This window comes from Sander lucioperca, chromosome 8 (assembly GCF_008315115.2).
Source record: "Sander lucioperca isolate FBNREF2018 chromosome 8, SLUC_FBN_1.2, whole genome shotgun sequence".
In the NCBI taxonomy this organism is placed as follows: domain Eukaryota; kingdom Metazoa; phylum Chordata; class Actinopteri; order Perciformes; family Percidae; genus Sander; species Sander lucioperca.
The window spans coordinates 17,722,917-17,746,150 of record NC_050180.1 but is presented as its reverse complement, the minus strand read 5'-3'; the positions used below and the strand labels follow the sequence as shown (position 1 = coordinate 17,746,150).

Here is a 23,234-nt window from a genome sequence, read left to right as displayed (position 1 = left end):
TAAAATCCAGCTGTTCCACTAGCTGCTCCCTCTAGAGGTCTGGAGAACTTCCGTTGTGTAATCTGGATGCAGCGTTTTTTTGTTGCATTTGTTATCTGGGTTGGTGTGCTTTTCTTTTTGCATCGTTTCATATTTGCAGCACGTTTATCTATTTGGTTGTGTTGTGTGTATTTGCAGCGCGTTTATGTATTTGGTTGTGTTGTGTGTATTTGCAGCGCGTTTATGTATTTGGTTGTGTTGTGTGTATTTGCAGCGCGTTTATCTATTTGGTTGTGTTGTGTGTATTTGCAGCGTGTTTATCTATTTGGTTGTGTTGTGTGCATTTGCAGTGCGTTTGCTGAATGCTGCGCATGTGTTGTCAAATTAATGAAGTTGTTTTTCTTTTCTTTTTTTCCTCGTTCCGTTTTAAAGTATGTTCATATGGAGTTAACGTTACTTTTTCAAACATTTCGGTGAGTGATGCCTTTCGGGTGGTATTTTGCTTACTTGACAAACTGGTGTTCGGCATTTTAGCCACGCAACTGTCGTAGATGGCTTTGTGTTTTTTTTTTTCAAGTGCTGATACAGGTTCATAGTGTTACCCCGTGAGGTAGCAATGTTAGCAAGACAGGTTTTGCACAATTCCTGAAGCTGCGCATCATCTTTTTTTTTAAACCAAAAAAGTCTCACACAAGTGACATACTGTTCCTATTTGGGACTAAAGTTTCTGTCGAGCCTGAGGCCATTGTACAACACGTCAAGGTACGGCGAAGCATTAGCATGCCAAGTTGATGCTTTCTCTGCGGAGTGCAGACTGCTTTGCTCTCGCGAGTCACGTGATCTATAATAATAATAATAATAATAATAATATTCTATAATAATTAATAACACTGGATATTTAGAACACACCAATTCATTATTTTCAGTCTAAAGCATTAAAATTACTTGACCTAGTCGAATTTCAAACAGCAGTAATTATGTTCAAGGCGAGAAACAATTTACTGCCTGGCAACATACAGAAAAGATTTTCTGAAAGAGAGGGGGGCTATGATTTAAGGGGAAAGTCAAATTTTAAGACTCCCAGTTTTCGAACTACAAGGAAAAGTTTCCGTTTATCTGTCAGGGGCACTACATTGTGGAATAAACTAAATAACGAATTAAAGCAATGTCTAAACATATTCCAATTCAAAAAGATGTTCAAAGAAATTATATTCCAGAGGTACAGAGAAACAGTGCAATTAATAGCCTGGGCTTATATTGAACAATTTGTAGTATGTGTATAATTATTGTTGTGTATGGGTAAATATATGAATGTGAATAGAACTTCTGTTCTGAATATATATTTTCATTGATAGGATAGACAGGGTATAAAGGGGTAGGAGTACATAAGTTTTACTTCTTCCTACTCCTTTTTGCATGTGTAAACAGAGGTCTTTAAGTACTAGAAATTATGTGTGTATTATGAGTGTTATTTTTTAACTTTTTTTTTTTAATTACTGTTTCTGATGTTTTATTTTATTTACATGTTCAAAATAAAAGATCTCAATCAATCAATCAATCTAATCGCAGCCTTTGCGATTAGGAAATCGCGTTTTAACTAGGGATGTCACGATACCAAAAATCTAGTATTCTGTACCGATACCAACAAAAGTACACAATACTCAATACTAAAGCCGATACCACGGTGTGTGTAGTAAAAAAAAAAAAAAAGGAAGAAAATAATAATACTTACATTAAACATGAATTCCTTTATTTAAATATTTGGGGGGGGGGGGGGGGCAGTGTCATGTCACTCTTCTGTCAGTGTTTTCTTTTTGTTTCAACTTTCTGTTATGTTGTGGAGTGGAGGGGGCAAGGAGAGTGTGATTTACAAAAACGAAAACGTCAGTCTTCTGGACCCCACAGCCTGTTGCTTTGAAGCCTGGCATCACCACACAGCCAGCGTACGGTACCGTCTTTCATGAGTTCACCCGGGACTCCCAGACAGCAAGCATGTTTACAGTAGTTACATCTGTTTCTCTCTGCCGTTGTTTTTCACAAAGAGCCGGGCTGGTTAAAGTTAACTGATGTTATATAGAAGTCCGTTAAAACAAGCGCTATCAGAGCACACGTTAGGTTGTGATAGCAGCAGAGAGAAATAGACTCACTTGCGGTTTGGGAGTTCCAGGTGAAGTCGTGAAAGCTGCCGCCGTAGATGTATGGTAAAGCCAGAAGCTGAATGCCATCAAGCCGTACAGAGAGGTGAGGGTCTATTCGCTGTTTTTCCGTGCTGGTCAGTGTTCTTCTTCAGCATTTAGCGGCAGTCTAGAACATTTTTAACGTTAGGTGTATACCACCCCCGTCAGGTCTGGAAAGATTGCATCCCCCGGTACCTGGAAAAATGAGTACCGGCACGTTTTCAGAATTTTGGTACCGAGTTAGTACTGAAGTATCGGTTCTCGTGACATCCCTAGTTTTAACATATCGCGATATTATTGCAAATGTGATTAATCATTCAGCCCTAGTTTCTATTATGGTTTTCTGCACTCTGGGATTTCTTAACCTGACATTTTACGATACACTTGAATGCCACTGCAGTGATTTAGTGTGGCCTGAGCATAGGATGGCATTTCTGCTTCTCTGACATGCAGATGATATCACTCCTTCCACTGAACTGCTGCCACATAAAACACTAAAGCACCACATTCAGCAAGCCTTTGCCGGCAGCTCTCCACGCACTGCTGAGGAAGACCGGGGTCACACTCAAACAACTGTGGTTCTGCCAAGCCAAAAAGGCAGATAAGGTAAATAGATGTCGTGCAGCAAGTGTATATGATTGTGCGTGCGTGTGTGTGTGTGTGTGTGTGTGTGTGTGTGTGTGTGTGTGTGTGTGTGTGTGTGTGCGTACGCAGGAAAGAAGAGACTCAACAGGCCATGTTTGTGCGCAGTCTTGAATTCTCAGGAGAACCTTGTGGCACTCTGAGGCATACATCTCATAAATAAAGCAGGATTTCCTTCAGCTACAGCCATGTGTGTGAGAGAGAGAGAGAATAAGAGTGTGAGAGAGAAATGGCACAAATGCATTAGAGGAGGCCTATCATATTGCTCTATTCAGCCAACTGAATTAACTCCCAAGCATGCAGAAGCAGCAGATTTCAGAACAAATAAAGACATAATATTTTCAAACATACATGAACTGGTGATAATCTGCCTTAAAAAATAAAAAGATATATCAAATATCAAAATGCATGCGAACAGAGAGGATGTATGACTTTTGCTTGTTATTGAAAATTCTCTATATGCACAGTTAGTGCAGTTCTTTCATGTTCAGTCGCCACACTAAGATGTGATATGAGCCATGGGATAAAACATTTAAAATAAAAATACCAAGAGTCTATTACAGCTAATAGGATACAGTAAACTAATTATTTTACAGGTGCATGCAACATAATCAGAATGGTGTGAAAATATGTCACAAGCCAATTGAGAATCAAAACATAACAGCAAGATAGCAGGACATCAGAAAAATGGTATGAAGGACAATATAAGTAAACGTTGAAGAAAAACACATTCATTCTGTGGATCCAGAATGTGGGACACATAAAAATTGTAAAAGCCATTTATCTGGGGACTTCTTTGTAAACGCACCAGCTGCAGATTAAAGACAGAAATGCTACTCCTCCTTTAGTGAGCGAGTGTTGCTTCAGGTCCTAGTGTTGACAATCAAATGCGATATCAATGTGATATATATAAGGCTTGTCAGGTGGCAAAACACTTCACACCAAATACTATTGGTACCCGTATCTCATTCACAAGTGAAGAGCTCGTGAACTTCAGGGCAACAACACCATCAGACTTATTTCCCACTTTTCTTCTCCCTTCACTGGAAATTTTGGACATTCTGGTCAAAGGTGCGCTCACCTTTGCTCACGCAGCGAAACGCCGGAGGAGAGGAAAACGGGCCGGTGCGCTGGTGCGTCTCCGCCAGCGAGGATCACGCACACCGTTACCTGGAATATTCCTCTCTAACGTGCGCTCTCTGCCCAACAAAGTGGAGGAATTACAACTGCTGTTGGGGGGAAACAGGGACTTTTCTTCATCTGCTGTTTTGTGCTTCACGGAGACGTGGCTCTGTGGAATAATACCGGACTCTGCACTGCAGCTGGCAGACTTCCAGCTTTTTAGAGCGGACAGAGACACGGACCTCTCCGGCAAAACTAAAGGTGGAGGAATCTGTTTCTACATCAACAGCGGTTGGTGCAACGACGTGACAGTGATCCAGCAGCATTGTTCTCCTGACCTGGAGTATTTCATCATAAACTGTAAGCCTTTTTATTCACCCCGTGAGTTCCATTCATTCATTCTGGTCGGTGTTTACATCTCACCGCAGGCCAACGTGCAGGACGCGCATCGCATGCTTGCCGACCAGATACTGTGTGTGGAGCGGACCAACCCGGACTCCCTAGTTATTGTCCTTGGTGACTTTAATAAAGGGAACCTCACTCATGAACTCCCTAAATATAGACAACATATTAAATGCCCGACCAGAGAGGAGAACATTCTGGATCACTGTTACACCACAGTCAGGGATGCTTATCACGCCGTCCCCCGTGCTGCACTGGGACACTCTGACCACGTCATGGTCCACCTGATCCTCTGATGACTCTGCGACTGTCTGGAAAGGACTTAGGCAGATCACCAACTTCAAGCCTAAAACCCCCCACTCCTTCAATGACCGACACCTAGCCAACGACCTGAACGAGTTCTACTGTCGATTTGAAAGACAAAAGGACAGTCCTGACACCATCCCCCACGACACCTCCCTACAGCTACAGCCACTGTGCATCACCTCCACCTCGCCCACCTCAGCAGGGTCCTGGGCCCCCCCACCAATGCCCTCCTTAAAAGGTCCCCTCCACCTCCACCCCCCCTCCCACCTCAGTGACGACTCTCTCCATTCACGAGAGGGACGTCAACAGACTCTTTAGGAGACAGAATCCCAGGAAAGCTGCTGGACCGGATGCTGTCTCCCCATCCAGCTTGAAGCACTGCGCTGACCAGCTGTGTGTAGGGCTGAACGATATGGACAAAATTTCATATCTCGATATTCATGCCAGATATCTCGATATCAATATGATACGATATGACTACGGGTTCGGTGAAAATCAAGCATTTTTCAGAAAAATACTCGATTTCGCGGAGCTCGGATTCAACCTTCATTTTACATTCATTATAGAGTTTTGGAATGGCCACTTGGTTAAAATGTGTTCGGGATGGTAGTTTATAACGCTTGTCCAGCCCTCTTTTGAGACTGTGTACACGGGTACCATGTCTTTTGCAATGTGATAAGTTATAGCGTCTGTAATGTCTTTATGTCTGGTGGACGTCGACTCATATGGTGTAACACTACTGAAAGCATCAGCAATCATACTTTGCTTGGGCCTCTTTTGGGATGACTGAGAAGTCCCCAGTGTTTCTCTCATTGTCATACACTCTTCGTGCAGCACATGATGGTGTTCTTTCAGGTGGTGAAACATGTTTGTTGTGCTACATTGCTTCGTCGCAATTTTCGCCAAGCACGACTTGCACAACACCTCGCTCTGGTTGACATCATCCTTTCTAAATCCAAAATACCTCCAAATAATGGAGGATGATTTATGTTTTGGCACAAAATTAGTTTCTGCATCGCCACCGGCCGCATTATCTTCCGCACTCATGTTACTTTTCTTTCGTTTCGATTTCCCCGCTGTGAATGTCCTGTGTGTGTGCGTCAGTTTCCGTCTCCCTCACTCCTGCCCTTCTATGTTTGTCATTGGCTGGCTTCAGCTGTCGATCCACATGAATTAAGCTTTGTGGTTGGTTGGCCGTAATGGTGCGTTCAAGGGCAATCGTAAAAGTGATTATGGTGACTGCCAGAGCTGTACATGCAGGGCGTGCGCGGAGGAAAATCTATCGTTTATATCGTTACTTTTTCGATATTAATATCTTGAATGTTCATATCTAGATATAGATACGATAACGGTATATCGTTCAGCCCTACTCCAGTGTTCACAGACATTTTTAACACCTCACTGGAGACATGTCACGTGCCAGCCTGCTTCAAGACCTCAACCATAATCCCTGTCCCCAAGAAGCCAAGGACCACAGGACTTAATGACTTCAGACCCGTTGCCCTGACCTCTGTGGTTATGAAGTCCTTTGAGCGCCTTGTGCTTTCACACCTCAAAGACATCACCGACCCCCTCCTGGACCCCCTGCAGTTTGCCTACAGAGCCAATAGGTCTGTAGATGATGCAGTCAACCTGGCCCTCCACTACATCCTCCGGCACCTGGACTCCGCAGGAACCTACGCCAGGATCCTGTTTGTGGACTTCAGCTCTGCCTTCAACACCATCATCCCGGCTCTGCTTCAGGAGAAACTCTCCCAGCTTGGTGTGCCTGACTCCACCTGCAGGTGGCTCACTGACTTCCTGTCTGACAGGAAGCAGCATGTGAAGCTGGGGAAACACGTCTCCGACTCACAGACCATCAGCACCGGATCCCCCCAGGGCTGCGTTCTTTCTCCTCTGCTCTTCTCCCTGTACACCAACAGCTGCACCTCCGGTCACCAGTCCGTCAAGCTTCTGAAGTTTGCGGACGACACCTCCCTCATCGGACTCATCTCTGATGGAGACGAGTCCGCCTACAGGTGGGAGGCTGACCACCTGGTGACCTGGTGCAGGCAAAACAACCTAGAGCTCAACGCTCTAAAGATAGTGGAGATGGTTGTGGACTTCAGAAAGAACCCAGCCTCACCTGCCCCCATCACCCTCTGTGGCTCCACAATCGACACTGTGGAGTCTTTCCGCTTCCTGGGAACTACCATCTCCCAGGACCTCAAGTGGACCTCGTCAAGAAAGCACAACAGAGGATGTACTTCCTGCGGCAGCTGAAGAAATTCAACCTGCCAAAGACAATGATGGTGCACTTCTACACAGCCATCATTGAGTCCATCCTCACATCCTCCATCACCATCTGGTACGCTGCTGCCACTGCCAAGGACAAGGGCAGGCTGCAGCGTGTCATTCGGTCAGCTGAGAAGGTAATTGGCTGCAATCTGCCAGCGCTCCAGGACCTATACGCCACCAGGACTCTGAAGCGTGCTGGAAAGATTGTGGCTGACCCCTCCCACCCCGGACACAAGCTCTTTGAGCCACTCCCCTCTGGCAGGAGGATGAGGTCCATTAGGACCAAAACCTCACGCCACATAAACAGTTTTTTTCCCTCCGCCACCTTCTAAACAAGGCCCGGAATCCATCCTGACTCTCTCCACACCCCACCTCTGGCTCCTCATGCCACTGTACCTACTCTGCTGTAGCGTCCCTTTTCACTACTGTTTAACTTATTTTACTATTTATTTAAATTTATTTTATCGTTATTAATACGTACTGTGTGTATATGTTTATACTTATATTGTTTATATCTTTTTATCCTTCTTATATTTGTATGTGTGACATGCTCCAACAACACCATGACAAATTCCTCGTATGTGCAACGTACTTGGCAATAAAGCCCTTTCTGATTCTGATTCTGATTCTATTAAACAGGATTTGACAACTAGGAAAATGTAGCACTGTGACAATTATGTTTTCTTTTGTCACAACAATTGCAAGGTAATTAAACAGTAGAAATATGGAGTTTCCGTTACAGAGCAATGAACCAAGACTGTGAGCTTACATATACATTGAGCCAGGTTAAACGTGTGTGCCGGATGACCCTGCATTAACACAAAAGAGAGGCCCTTATTCAAATCAATGAGAGGGTTGGGTTTGTTCGTGTAGGGCTAATGTTGAGCAGATAAAGAAATATTACCATCTAATAATAATAATAGATGTCCCTGCACACACTACCGGTTGTCAGGTCTCAGATTCAGATATGCAGCTACTATCACTTGGCTGTTCTTTGCTGTGTCTCGTCTTGCTCATTGTGTAATTCTGACAACATTGTTTAGCTCCTGCATTGTAGAAGCAGCAGAGCTGGTGGCAGGTTTTCACAAGAGTTGAATTCCATCCATGTAATCCCTCCCATAGCATGTCCCAGGAAAGAAACACACACACACACACACACACACACACACACACACGTTATTGATGCGACTTCAGACATGCGCTCACACTTTTTTTATCCTCTGTAATTATCTTTTGGGGAATTAGTTAGAAAAATGTTCCTAAGTCTCTCTGCAGACTTTAAGTCACCAATGTCATCAATGTGTTTGCTCTCGAGGGATTGTCATGAGGAAAATACAATACTTTTATTTTAAATAAGCAACTGGCTATCCGGTGCATGCTTATAGATCCTGTAATGCAGAGGTTTTCACCCCATGTGGCACAGAGAGTGCATTATTTTAAATCCAATAAATTGCAAAACAAGCTTATTGCACTGATCCATGCCTGGGTAAAGGTGTGCTAACCAGGAAATCAGCAGCTGAAACTCTGCAGAGTCCACACCAAAAATGACGGTACGGTCAGTCACATAGATACAATTCCCAATAGATTAACTGGACCTCTTCAAAATTGTCTTCTGTTATATACTTCAAAGATGCTACAAAACTGCTCAATTCTTCATTGTTGTTAAAACATACTGCAGTGTTGACCATATAGTATTTTTTATTTTTGGCCTGTGGCTACAATCTAAAAATGAAATGAACAGCAGAAGATGTGTAATGTTGATGTGTAATTGTATCTGACACATTGAAATAATACGTTTAGTCCACTTACTTTGCACACTGTTACTATTGCTATCTGTCCCTTATACTGGTTCAGAAAAATTAAGTTAAGCTTAAAATATTGATATATGAAGCAAGTGAAAAGAATAGTTGGAAACAGATGAGTCATGGAGGAGGCACATGTCTGTCTATTTTTGTCATCGATTAATCTAACGAATATTTTTTCGATTAGTCCATTATCTAACGGTTAATTTGCATATTATTCTAAAGATTTTTGCACTGGACTTAAAATGGCTATGACATGGATTTATTTCATCAGTGGAGTAATATGCAGTTAAAATGATCACTGACAAATTTTTTGCATCAGTGTGGGGCGAAAATTGAAACGCAGGGCTCCAGCCTAGGTAAATGGCCTGGAGTTTAGGGCTGTCCCAAACGATTATTTTTTTAGCAATTATTTTTTCAATTAGTCGACTAATCTAACGATACATTTTTCGATTCATCTAACAATTAATTTTTCAATAAGCGATTATTTTCCCATTGCTCAATTATTAACAATTCACCCAAAACAAATTTCAGTAAGGTTCAAATCTCTATTTATTAAAATTGTTTAACACTGCACTGTTCAAGTAAAATGAATTTGTAGTGCAACCTGAAGCCAGATGTAGGCTATCAATCCAACAACAAAATAAAGTCACTTTCAGAAGGAATACAAAAATAAAAACTTAAAGTAAACAGAGCAAGTGCAAAAGAGTAGCCTGTATTTGCTTTTTTTTTAACAGTAGTAGGTAAAATAATGAATAAGCTCTTGTTTAACATCCAAGCTCTTCTCCCTTTAATCTTACAGTAAACAAAAGTGCAATTTTAGCAACATGAAATCAGATGTATCAAATAAATCCAACATAAGGCAAGTTGCAGAGTGTCTAATATAACAGTCTGTAATCGATTGGGTCACTCATGATGATGGTAAACCAAAAAAACAACACTGCCGACTGACAGCATTTGATGATGATGCTTAATGTTAAGTCATAGCGGGGCATTAAAACGAATCAACGGACTAAGGTACCGTTGGGCTACTAGTGGAAACACATTCCATGTCACTATGTTGATAATCGCACACGTGTACAGTGCACGTTGTGTCCGAGCCAGGCCGGGCCAGGCCCGACACATTAACTGGAATTATGAGCCCGAGCCCATTTTAACCCGACAATTTTTTAATACGTGGGCCGTTATAAAGGACTTGTGAGATATCTGAAACAATGTGGCCTGGTTGTGCAATTATCGAAGACAGTGCTACAGATGGGGGAGACACGATTTACCTCACACTCAAGTCAGTGCAGGACATATACCCAGAGCTACGGGAGAAGCTGGAAAGGCATAGCTTTCTCCCCACCCAATTAGGATAATAAAGTAATGATTAAAAAAACAAATACAACAACAAATACTTGATGAAGGGCCCGCCCCGGCCTGAGGATAGTGGCGGGACATATCGGCCCGTGGGTCAAGTTCGGGCTCGGGCAGAGAATCTAAACTCTACTTGGGAGCAGAACTTATGGTGTTTTGCTGCTGTTATCCTGACTCACGGATGCATTTTACAAAGTCTACAGACTACCACGTTGTTGTTGGCATTAAGAGTAAATTATTACGGTTATTTCTAGATTTCTACGCGTGACGTGTCAACGCAAATTATTTGTGTCCACGCATTTACGTAATCGATTACGTCGACGAATCGTCCCTGCCCTACTGGAGTTTATACTTGTGCGTTGGTGTGTGTGTCGATCTCTTTAAGAGAATAGCTGGGCCAGCATGTGTGTGTGCATGGGGAGTGTGTGGTAGAGTGAGTGAGTGAGAGAGTGACAGCATTAGCAAGTAGCGACTCTGGAGGCATAGGGGGAGAAACAAAGTCAGTGCGTTTACATGCAGTTTAAAAAACCTATTATATTCGGGTTAAGGCAATACCCCGATTTCTCAAATGCCATGTAAACACCTTACCCCGGTTAAAATCTGAGTTCTCAAAACCCGGTTAAAAGAGGTAGACAACTCCCTCCGTAACCAGGTTATTCATCCATGTATCCACCTTAACTGAGCTATGATTGGTTTAAGCGTCTGCACATGCTTCAACTGCCACTCTCCTGGAGTGGTTTTTGAACTGGACATAATGCATCAGCGTGCTGAGTCGTCATTGCTATGACACCATACAACAAAGCAGCATTGCCCGAATCAGCGGGCCATCGGCAGCAAAGAGTCTGCGGTCCATCTGTTTTACTCCCTGGCGAGGCAGCAGCGTACACCGGGAGATGGCTAGACAGATTGTCCATCGCCGGGGCTGTCAACGCTGTGTCTTGGCAAAAAAGTGGAGGGAGCGAGCAGCCCCTGCTGCGTCCATATGCTAACGTTAATGTTAGTTAGCTAACGAAGTTAGCTTGCTAATTCCACCCGACCCTGGTTACAGATAACGTTATAATGAGCCGAACGAGTTTTCAGTCATCTGGCGGGAACACTGTGCTATCCTACGCTGTGATAAGAGTGTGTAAACGAAACATTAAGTTGTTAAATTTTACTAATTTAGTGATTGGTCTGTGTAATTTTGACATAGGTCAACCGAAAGAAAAAGCGTTGTGTGTTGGCAGAGCGCCATCTACTGTCATTCTCCCCAGTCTTCCACCCTCATGTATGCAAGGAGTAGGATTGGGCATCGAGAACCGATTCCTACTTGGAAACGTTACGATTCCAGTAGAAACGTTTCTTTATTGGAATCGTTTGGAGGATTTGGTTTCAAATCTGATCAATGGTTCCAAATTAAACATGCGCAAGTTTTGGTTTCCGTAGCGGCCAGGCGCTTCTTGTGTTGCAGCCATGTAGCACAGTAAGCAGCGCTCTAGTGTGGCTTTATTTTACGTTGAAAAAGACCAGTAAAACTGCAAACCACAATTGAATCAAAATAAAACGTTCCTCTTATTTGTGAAATAAGCATGTGTCCCGTTTCAATTCCACCCCTCAAAGAATCGGAATCGAGAATCGATAAGAACCGGAATCGAAAGGTAGAATCGGAATTGGAATCAGAATCGTTAAAATCCAAATGATGCCCAACCCTAGCGAGGAGACCTGGCAAGACCATGCCCCAGTTACTGCTGTGCATGTAAACGCACTGAGTGTCTCCCCTGTGCTTTCTGACCACGGTGGTAAATCTGTAGCAGGAAAAATTAACTCTCTCCTTGATTTCATGTTGTTTACGGAGGAGAACCGGCGAAAGCTCTGTGTGGAGCCTCCGCAGGACCATAAATCACGCAGACCGTTGGTGATGTTTTTTTAGCCGCAGCTTCTTGAGACGAATCCATGCTTACGGGCGCTGCCATCTTCCTCTATTCCGACGAATTTTTGTAATCGATGAATCGCCCCAGCCCTAGTCTATGTGCAACCTTCCTAACGCCAACATTCGAGTTAACAGTGCGTAGGTAATTGGGCACTCCAAATTGGGAGTAAACACAAGAAAAGAAAAAAAAATTATAATACAGAAAGAATAAAACATTTTCATAAGATTTTTTGAGACTGAGAATCTCAATTTGCAGGGGCACATATTAATATATTAAAATGACTGAAGTAACAACCTCGTAGAAATTCAAAAAAAAGATCTGCCCATCACAGATTGTGTGCAGTATGTGAAACCCCTTAAAAAATGTGAATCATAGCCTTTGGAAGCGTCCACAGTAATGGTGAGAGATTGTTAATAAGGCTCAACCTCAGAGGGAAGCATGTAACGTGGGCTGTGATGCTCTAAGGGGAACTTGGAACGTGGATCATTCTGTGAAATAAAGATAAGCAAAGCTTGTGCTCTGGGTGAGATAACTCCCTTTGTCTGCATGTCTGACGGTTTGTGCATCAGCACAGCCAAAGGGGAAAACATCCACTTAATTAAATCAATTAGAGCATGAAGGGCCTGCCGAAGCCTCCACTGAAAACAACATGATGGAACAAACTCAAATAATAGATTCAGACTCTTTCAAGAGTCATCGCTGCCACTAGAAAGTTTTAAAACACTATGGCCCTCATTTATGAAACGTGCATACGACCTAAAACAGGTGTAGGACGGGCGTACGCCGATTCCTACGCAAAGCGAGGCATTTATCAATTTGAACGTGAGCGTAGGCTGCGATAAAATCTCACATCTGGTCTGAACTTGTGTACGCAAGTTTTCGAGTCAGTGTGGACTTGCGGTGCAGCATATAATCAGTTTAACAGAAGAAGGAGAAGTCCTCAGTTGCTCACTTATGTGTATGAAATGTAGAGATGGAGCCAGATGACCCGATGCCCAGAGACCAGTGTCCAGCACAGCCCCAACTGGGGCTATACGAATGAGACAGGATATTATTCCTTCCTCCATGTTATGTTTGGCAATGATACTCAATACAGGAAACATGACGATGCACAACATTTTTATTTATTCTTCAGGTTTTCGTTTCTCTTTTAAAGTGTTGTTAATGGCCACAAGTGAACGATTTATTTTTGCCATTGGCCGAGTTATTTCGGCTTGTTTTTCCAGCACCTCTGCTGTCAGGAGACAGGGTCGGGGTGGTGGTCCAGCACGGGAGGCGGAGCACACGTGCTCTCCCTCACAGCTGTTGCCTGGCTCTGACTCATGAAAAAAAAGTAAAATAAAAGACACTGCATAAACTCCGCTACTGTGTGTTTATTTAATTGTGTTGACTTCGGGTCAAACTGACCCGTTTTCAATTTTTGTTTTATATCAGAAAATATGGGACGTAGAAATAAGCTCTGAAAATGTGTAGAAGAAAAAATGTACAATTTGAAACGTTGGAAAAAGCAAAAACAAACTGTGAAAAAAATGGCGTCAAAAACGTCGCAAAAAAGTGTTTTTTCAAGGTTGACGGGAGGACAACACAAGGGTTAAATATAGGTAGGCTACACCATGTAGGCCTAAGAGATTGAAATATAAGCCTGTATATTACTATTAGAACTATAGCATACGTCAAGGATGTATAAATTAAATAAACTTCAGCTGGAGTCCGATTTACCACGGCAACACTGATCACTGCATCAGTGATCTCTTACCATTCCCCATTCTTTCTACAGCCTTTAATAACAGTTTTCTGGCTGCCAAATCTACACACGTAAGTGCAAATGATCCTGAGATATCAGAGTTTCAATCTCTCCTCTGAAAAGTGCCGCTTCTTAGCCGGATTACGTCTCACCATGTCGTAAATTGTAGGGACGAGGCCTCAAAACCCAGAATATATTGGGGCGTGAAATTTAAATTACGATCGTTTCCAGCCGCTGCATTTATCAATATACGACCATTCTTACGCTCTGATTGGTGTTATACAAACATTTAATGAATCACACGTGAAGCCTGTCGTAACAGGATTTCTGCGCTCATATCTGCGCTGGTTTCTACGTTAGGTTGATAAATGAGGGCCAATGAGGGTAAAAAACGAAACGTCGAAATCTATCAACGATCTGACGGAAAACCGTAATTGTGAAATATAAAGTCTACTTGTGCTTTGTTGGGGGGTTTAAGAACACAACAGGACGTCACACAAATGGGCTGTTTCAATGAAACTCCCCCCACCGCACCACCCTGCGGCAAATCGCATCATCGCTTTTTTTTTAAATGCATTTTAACGTGAAGGCATTGCTAGGTCTTTACTGTGAAACCGGAAGTGTTGACAATGACTTCTGCAGTTAGCTAACATTACTGAGGTAGGCTATTTCTACTGTACAGCAGATTTACACATGTTCTGCACCTTTTGTCTGAATGTCTTTTTAAAACTTAGCATAGACAAAATCCACAAGTTAAACAAAGCTTTATAAAAGGAGAGCGGCTTGGAAAACAAGGCCTAGTGTTACATCTCATTAAAAACAAACTTTAGGCAGCAGGAGTTAAAAGCACTAATGGAGGAGCTATGTTGTTTAGCATTTCAGTTTTGGTCTGTGAAAAGATGGAGCCATGTACAGGTGAAGTGGTTCGGTGAAGAGATGTAGAAGTATTTAATTAAGCCCAGGGAAGCCTTTTCCATAAACAGTGAGTGCAGCATTGGCTCTGATAGAACGTAATTTGTCAAATCCAAAATGCTTGCAAATCTTTGCATTCGAGAAGCTAGAACCGGTCAATTTTTGCTGTTTTTGTTTGGAAAATGAATCGATAGGCCCTAGTCATAAATGTTGTTGATTCATTTTCAGCTAATTTCTAACTTTCTGCGATCACTCAGTTAATCATTTTAACTCTTACATTTTTACTTGCGTGTGTTTGTGTCGTGGCACCTAAGGTCCTGAACTTTTGTCCAAAGTTTACACTCTCCTGCTAAGAAGTGTTGGGTTTCGCCACTCACTCTGTCTCTCTTCATGGTCCAAAGTACCCATTTTCTGCCATGTAATACAAACCCCATACACACTGAAGGAAAGTGTGGGGGAGCCGTGGATCCTTGATTACAATTTAAAGAGCAGTTCCTCAGCCTGTTTATGAATTTATGGTCACGTTTCTTTGTTGAAAGAGGAGGAATCGAAATTGCAATCTCCAAAGTAATCTCCCTGAAGACCTCAGGAGGTTTACAGTCCCCCACTCCCCAAATCTCATCTTTTGTATCGATACATTAATAAAGAAACATTACCAGCATTAGAGATTCATAGTTCTCTGCAGGAATCTGTTTTCATTGTTTTTTATAATCATCGACCTGTTACTCCCCAATTCTTATGTTTCCTTCATCATCATGTTATCTTGGGCTATGACATCATGATGCACAATCCACAGATTACAAAATCCACCACGGCTGTGGGTTTGTGGACCAAGAGAGTGTAAGGTTGAGATACTGTACTATGACCAGCTTTACTCCCTCACTCCCACTCCTTCCCTTCCCTTCAAGCCCCAGTGGCCCAGAGTAGGATTAGGCCCAGTGCCCAGTGGTGACACAAGGACACTGGAGCCAACAGCCTGTTAGTTCAGTTGTTGGGCATGAATTAGGAACTCAAGCTGGGTGGCGGAGGACAGAGGTGATGACAGAGATAAAGGACGGGGAGGAGAGGATGGACAAACTGAAGGAACAAAAGAGAACACTCAGGAGAGACAACTGAAACCCTAAAAAAATGTCATGGAAAATCTAAGGTATGAATTACAGACAAAAGTGACATCCACTCATGGTTGGATAATACTGTGTTTTTAGACACAATGGTGCTTTGAGCTAAATGCTTACATCAGCATGCCAACAGGCTCACAATGAAAATGTTTACATAATGTGTAAAGCAGGTAATGGTTGCCATTGTACCATTGAACCATCTTACTTTAGCATGTAAGCATGGTAACATAAACAGAAAGTACAGCTGATTGTCATTAGTTTTGCAAGTATTTGGTCATGAACTAATATTTTGGCCTGATGATAGTGCTAGATGAAATCTCAGTTGATGAAATGTCAGGGAATCACTTTACAATTCATCCTGAGGGGAACATGAATGTATTAACCACATTTCATGACAATACTCGTGAGTATTTCACTCAAAATCACCTTATGATGACACTAACAAAAAGGACCAAGGAGCACCAAAGTCACCAGATTTAACCTGTGGGAACCGCAAATGTCTGTACACAATTTTGTGCCAGACAATCACGTAGATGTTGAGATATTTCACAGAATAATGGTGAAAAGTAAGGAGAATCGGCAAAATCCTCAGGATTCACCCTCACCATGAAAATCTGTTCCAAATTGCATGTCAATCCAGCCAAAACACAAAAAATGTCCACCTCATGGTGGTATTAGAGGAAAAGTCAGAGGGTCGCTAAAGTCATTGGGATTCATCCACCCTCCACCCTAATAGGCAGTCTGGACCGAAGTGGTAGTAGACTGACCAGCATTGCCATCCCTGGAGCCACGCTGCTCACGTTGCTAAAAATCATAACAATTAAATACCTTATTGCGCTGCAGCAACGTGGTGTGAAGGACATTTTTAACAATGTCAGGAAGAAAGAGATATATATATATATATATATATATATATAACTTTTAAAACACAAACACATTTATTTTCTTTAAAAAGGACATACTGTTTAAAGGCCATTGTGTGCCTTCTGCTTAATAGTAGCACAAACCATCTTTTGTCTTCCTAGATCATGGGGTCATAGAAAGGGGGTCCATTGTCATAAATGTACTGTCAGTTTAATGGCTACCCATTCCCCAGATTACAGATGATTACAATGACAATAGGGTGACCTTTATCTCGCTACCAACATGATGCTCTTTGTGAGTATCGCTTTATGTCTCCTGACTGCCCATTTGTGCCCGCACTTATTAATTCCTTCTCCTCTCCTAAAGAGATCAGGATTTCCTGAGGTAGGCAAACAATACGCGTAAACATAAAAAAACTTGAATTGAGTCTAAAACACCATACTGTAATTAAGTGTTTTAAAGTGACATACATTTAAAGGAACACGCCGACTTATTGGGACTTTAGCTTATTCACAGTGTACGGAGATAAGAAGGGTATGTATGGACTTGTCTAACTCTGGGGGTTACTGTGAATAAGCTAAAGTCCCAATAAGTCGGCGTGTTCCTTTGCACAAACCGCGTTGTAACTCTTTCCGACGGTTCCACCGGTAGCTTAGCCTAGCACAGATCCTGAAGGTAAACGGTTCCAACTAGCCTACTGCTCCGAATAAGTGACAAAATAACGCCAACGTGTTCCTGTTTACATGTTGTGATTTGTATAGTCACAGCGTGTACAAATAACAAGGTCACATGAGACACAGCCATCTTCTAACTGTATATAAACTGGGAACTATATTCTCAGAAAGGCGAATCAGTGCTACTTCTGCTACTTGGGAGGAGTGATATGCTTGCAGCACCTGAGAAGCCCCGAGCAGAGAGTAGAAATGCTTCGCCTTTCTGAGAATATAGTTCCCAGTTTATATACGGTTAGAAGATGGCTGTGTCTCATGTGACCCTGTGACTATACAAATCACAACATGTAAACAGGAACATGTTGGCGTTATTTTGTCACTTATTCGGAGCAGTAGGCTAGATGGAACCGGTTACCTTCAGGATCCGTGCTAGGCTAAGCTACCGGTGGAGCCGTCGGAAAGAGTTACAATACACACGGAGATGAGAAGGGTATGTATGGACTTATCCAACTCTGGGGGTTACTGTGAATAAGCTAAAGTCCCAATAAGACGGCGTGCTCCTTTAAAGTTCACTTTCCAAGAGAAACTCCATAAGAGTCATGAAATGTAAGAGGACAATGCAATTAACTTCCCTTTACTCACAGTGCGCACATTCAAATAAAAAGACCTATGTTTCACCTAGTCTTGAAATTTATATCTTAAATTCTTTAACTACCAATTACATTTTTAAAGTATGATTTTTTATTGTTTTATTTTAATAGACTAATACATTTATAAATATTACTCCATCATGTGCATCTTGCAGTATTTCCGCTAGGATGTTTTTCAGCAACGGAGGGGGGATATAATGTTAGTGTCCTCTGTCTCACAGACGTCTTGGGGTCAGAATAAAATCTGTTTTACTACTGTGAGTCCGTTCAGCTTTACAGATATCACAGCTGAAACACAATGAACTATTCCAGATACATAAAACATTTTGCAATGTGCATCTTGCATCACATTTTCACTCACTATGACCACTACTACTGTCAGCTTCATATCTGTCTCATCTGGGGTCTGATAAACAGTACATTTATCAAATTCAGTGCACTGCTACTGTATCTGTCATACTTCACAGGACCCGCGTGAGCGCTTTTCATGGTAAAACAGCCATCGAGGCTTTCGTCGCTGTTTGTCACTCTGCCTGAGGAAAAAAAGCTGCACTCGCGCTGTTGTTTATTTGGTTGTCATGACTTTGCGAATGATGACCGCCTGTCACTGTTTCAGTAGTCTTGCATTGCCAGACCTACCTCCACAGCGCTGCAGAGGAAAGTCTGGCTAGCCCACACAACATTCCAGGACAGGAGGAAAAAGTGCTCTGGTTTATTGGCATTTCTTTAAACCAATGGTCTTTGCAGATGGCTCTGTATATGGCTCTGTAGAGTCATGTAAATATGACATTTCATGAAATATTTTCTTGTTAATAACGTTAACTTTTCCCACCAACTCCTACTCAAAACAATAGATGAACAAAACACTGTATAGGCACTGTTTGAAATGTAATCACTTACAGTGTGTAAGGACATTTAGGCCCATTAAGTATTATATAGGAGAGAGAGACGAGCAGAGTAATTAGTCTCAGCTCATAACTGTGCAATCACATAAAGAAGAAAGAGGATTTGGCTTATTATCTCATCTGTAAAGATGTGATTCAAATGACTAATTTGTGTGTTAAGTGTTTGTCTTGGGAAGCCAACAATTTAAAGAAAAGAAATTCAGCTGCAAACGATGTCAGTCAAAACCAAATCAACCAAAACCAAAAAGAGATAATATATAGAGATCATACTTTGCTTCTACAAGTAACACCAAACCTAGCCTGCAACACCACCTTGTTTATCTGTTCATACATGTGAGTCAAACTGGTAAAATAAGTTACAGATGTGTGTCCCAATTCAGAAGTGGCCTCCTTAAAAAATCAGTATTTTGAGACCAAATCAATTATATTAGACAAGGCTGCCGTGAATAACAACACATGAACTTCGGGAATTGGGAAATATCACAAGTATACATTTTATTTACCTGAAATTTGTTGCCATGTTCATCAGTCACTAGTAAAATACTTCAAACGAACCGAACCAATGAAAAAGGCACTGTAAGGCGCAGCCTACGTAATGAAAGTCAAGCATTAACACCTGTGTTTGTTCTTTCTATCAGCTTGGATATGATGGTAATTATTACATGTAGTAGTTACAATTAGACACATTGCTATAGGGAATTTTAGTAATAACAATATATTTTTCATTAACCTGGATTGTTGATTGCTCAACTCAAAGGTCTTGAGAGTATAATGGGTGCTGGCCCAAAAATCAAGAAATTAGCAAATTAAGTCATCAGCACTTGCAAATATATGTAATGCTTTTAATGGTGCACAACAGCAGAAGAAAACCAACACAATTCCGCCCTAGTCTTTCCTCATCGTTTCAAACTGATTTTAAACCATCTTATTTAGAAAAGGGGAGCAGGTAGCCTTTAATTCATTCTATGAAGGTTACACCTTTGTGAGCTGTGTACTGATTACACATTAACTTGAAATGCTGCAACTAAAGATTCTTACTATTATTAGTTAATCTGTCAATTATATTCTCAATCTAACCATTTGGTCTGTAAAATGTCAGAAAATAGTGACAAATGGGCTCCTAAAGCCCAAGGCAATATTTTAAAATACTTTACTTAATTTGTCCAACCAACAGTCCACAAACACAAAATATTTAATTTACAAAGCTGTTAAAGAGAGAAAAACAGCTCACACTGGAAAAGCTGGTACCAGAGATTGTTTCTTTACTTGAAGAAATGAAGCTTTAACAGCTTATTGACAAATTGTCAAGTTTCCAACTGACTGCAGATATAAGTTATTGTTACATTATGTTGTTAATAAATGTTTTAAATTTGACAATGTAGTGTGTGCGAACAAAGGTCAGATATTATATTGCTTGAAAGTCTAGTCTAAAAATGGCATAGCAACCTGTGCTTTAAAACAAATAAATGTAAAAAGCGAGAATCAAATCGAACCGTGACCTTCGAATCAAAAATTTAATCGAATCGAGGATTTGGAGAATCGTGACACCCCTACTCTTGTCACAGCGTAGGACAGCACAGTGTTCCCGTCAGATAACTGACAACTTGTTTGGCTCATTGTAACGTTAACTGTTAACTGGGTTATAAGAACTCTGATTTTAACCACTTTGAGAAATCGTGGTATTTCCTTAACCCAAATATAATCGTTTTTTTAAAGTGCATGTAAACGTAAATGTATACATTTTACTTAAGTAAAAGTAGCAATACCACTCTGTAAAAATACTCTGTTACAAGTTGAAGTCTTGCATTCAAATGTGTACTTGTATGTAAAATCACAACTTAAGCTTTCAGATAAATGTAGTCAAGTAAAAAGTACAATATTTCCCTCTGAAATGTAGTAGAGTATAAACTAACATTAAATAGAAATTTTATTTTTATTTCCTCTTATCCAGTGAGTAGTAACCCTTCTAGTTTTAGTCTGGTTTAAAAAATACTGAAATGTGCAAAGCATTTGAATCACGTTTGCCCTCAAGACTTCTTAACTTGTGATGCAAGATAGGAAGTTTCTGTATTACCGGCCAAACAGTCTATTCTTGCACTTGCCTTCCACATACCTGTAATTGCTGAGTGAACCTTGTCCTATGCGTTACCATGGTGCCCTTAACAGAGGGTGTGTCTGCACAATAGGTGTGCCATAAAAGTGTAGGCCTACCTCAACCCAAAACTGCTGCCTGTACCTTAAAGCAACCTGAATCATTACATTGCCACCGCATACGTGAGATAAAAAGACATTTCTCCTCGTCTTTTCGAGAAAAAAAAGTATATCAATGTATGTATAATGAGCAACTACTTCAGACAAGCAAGAAAGACAATGCATCCCATCATATATTGGGATTGATGGGAAGGATACATGGTGTAGTTACCATGAAGAGCCACTAGAAACACTGACAAGCTCGGCATGTGGCAACAGTCGCCAATCTATGGTGTTGTGGCAAATGTGGTTCATTGTGTAGCTATTGCGTTTTAAACAATAAGCTCTGACACACGCCATGCACTCGTGATGAACAAATGACTTATTGTGTTTTTAAAATAAGTAAAGAATACAAATTTAGAAAAATAATTCAAACAAAATAGATGTCTTTGAGAACAGAGATATCTAAAAAAAAAAAAAACAAAAAAAAAAAAAACAGTAGCCTTCGCTTACAGGCCTTTTAAGAAGTGACCCAGTGTAAATATTAGCCTAAAAAATGGGTGAATGGATACATTTTAACTACCTGTTTTAGTTGAAGAAATGAACAATGAAGGCATTCAGGGTGTGTTGTTTAATCGTAACGAAAACAAATGCAAGGCAAACCGCGGTTTCCAGCACAATGTCTAGTTAAGCAACATCTGAGTGGACAAAGACCAAGCGTCAAATCCAGAAAGTGAGTCGAGTAAGCTACCATTTTTGTCCCAACTTTTACGACTGTTTGTGATTTAAATTTTCGTGTGAAAATAAAACAAAAACAGACGTTTAAACAGCGCTTGAGTGGGCAAAGTAGCCGATCAAACTGCACCAACTTACACAGTTCATTTGCGGTTACAGGCTTACCTTAGTGCTCACTCCAGTGAGAATGGGCAAACGGTGACACACTCCGCCAAAATGAGAACCAAACAATAAGTAACTGAGCCCGCGTAAAACCGACACAAATAACGTTTAAATCCACCTATCCTTTGGTTTTACTGTTTATTTTTGTTTGTTTTTTTAAAACATGGGCTGACTGTGTACTGCTCGACCTATCCTCGTTTGTTTTTCTGTCGCAAGCTGACTGCCTCGGTGCCTACACCTCAATCACTCGTATCAAGCTAGTCCGGATGTACAATCCACTTCCGCTCACAAGTTTCAAAATAAACGGCATTTGGGCATGGATAGTAGATATGCAGTACATGTACGTATATCTATGGCATTTGGGTAGCAGAGTCTGAATTACCAGTCCTGAATTAAAAATTAAAAAGTTAAAATTAAAAAGTACAGAAGTATTATCAGCAAAATGTACCTAAAGTATCATAAGGAAAATTACTCATTATGCAGAATGGCTCCTTTCAGTTTCAGTTATGTTATTAGGCCTATAGAATATTATTATTCAGTTTTTTATCACTAACGAATTGTAGCCTATTTAATTGTAATTTAATGTTAAAAGTCACGTTAAAGTCAAATTCCTTGTGTGCACATACTTGGCCAATAAAGCTGATTCTGATGTTATAGTTCGTCATGGTGGAGCCAGTTTTAAAGACTTTTTATAACTACTGATTAGATTAGCAGTATAACACTGCATTATATTATATAGGCCTAAGCATATCATGTGTTTTATTTTTTTGCAAAAAGTAACGAGTAACCGACTATGCTAGTTACTGTAAGTAATATAATACTAGTATATATAATAGTAATAGTAATAATAGTAATATTAAACTTTATTTACATAGCCCCTTTGAAAACAATTTTACAAAGTGCTATAGCAAGGAAAAAATAAATTAAAACAAATCCCCAACACAATTAAATAAGGCCCAGCAAATTAAAGTACAGGGGGGGAAATGAATGAAATACCCAAAATACATTAAAATAAGCACATAAAACATGGTCGTAGTCGTAGTAGTCTAGAAAATAAGACTTCAATAAAAAGGCTTCAACAAAGATAAGTTTTTTGGAAGTGATTCAAAAGATGTTACTGATTCTGCGAGATTTGCCACTTTTAGTGTTATATAATCATATATTATATTATATATATTATTATATATTATATATGTATTATATATAATTATTTATTATTATTACAGATTCATTCAAGTATAAACAGTATTTCAATGTTGCAGTCAAGATGCAGACTACTGTTGGTTAGTTTAATACATAACAATGTA

The 23,234-nt window shown here is 40.8% G+C and overlaps 1 protein-coding gene across 1 annotated transcript in view; it reads right to left on the bottom strand.

Annotated features, from left to right (window-relative positions):
* nck2a (NCK adaptor protein 2a) overlaps positions 1-22,193 on the bottom strand; it is a 56,003-nt gene extending 33,810 nt beyond the window's left edge. Inside the window, exon 1 of the mRNA XM_031294409.2 lies at positions 21,931-22,193. The gene's annotated coding sequence lies outside the window, so the exon portion shown is untranslated. The remainder of the gene's footprint in view (positions 1-21,930) is intronic.
* Between the last annotated feature and the right edge of the window lie 1,041 nt (positions 22,194-23,234).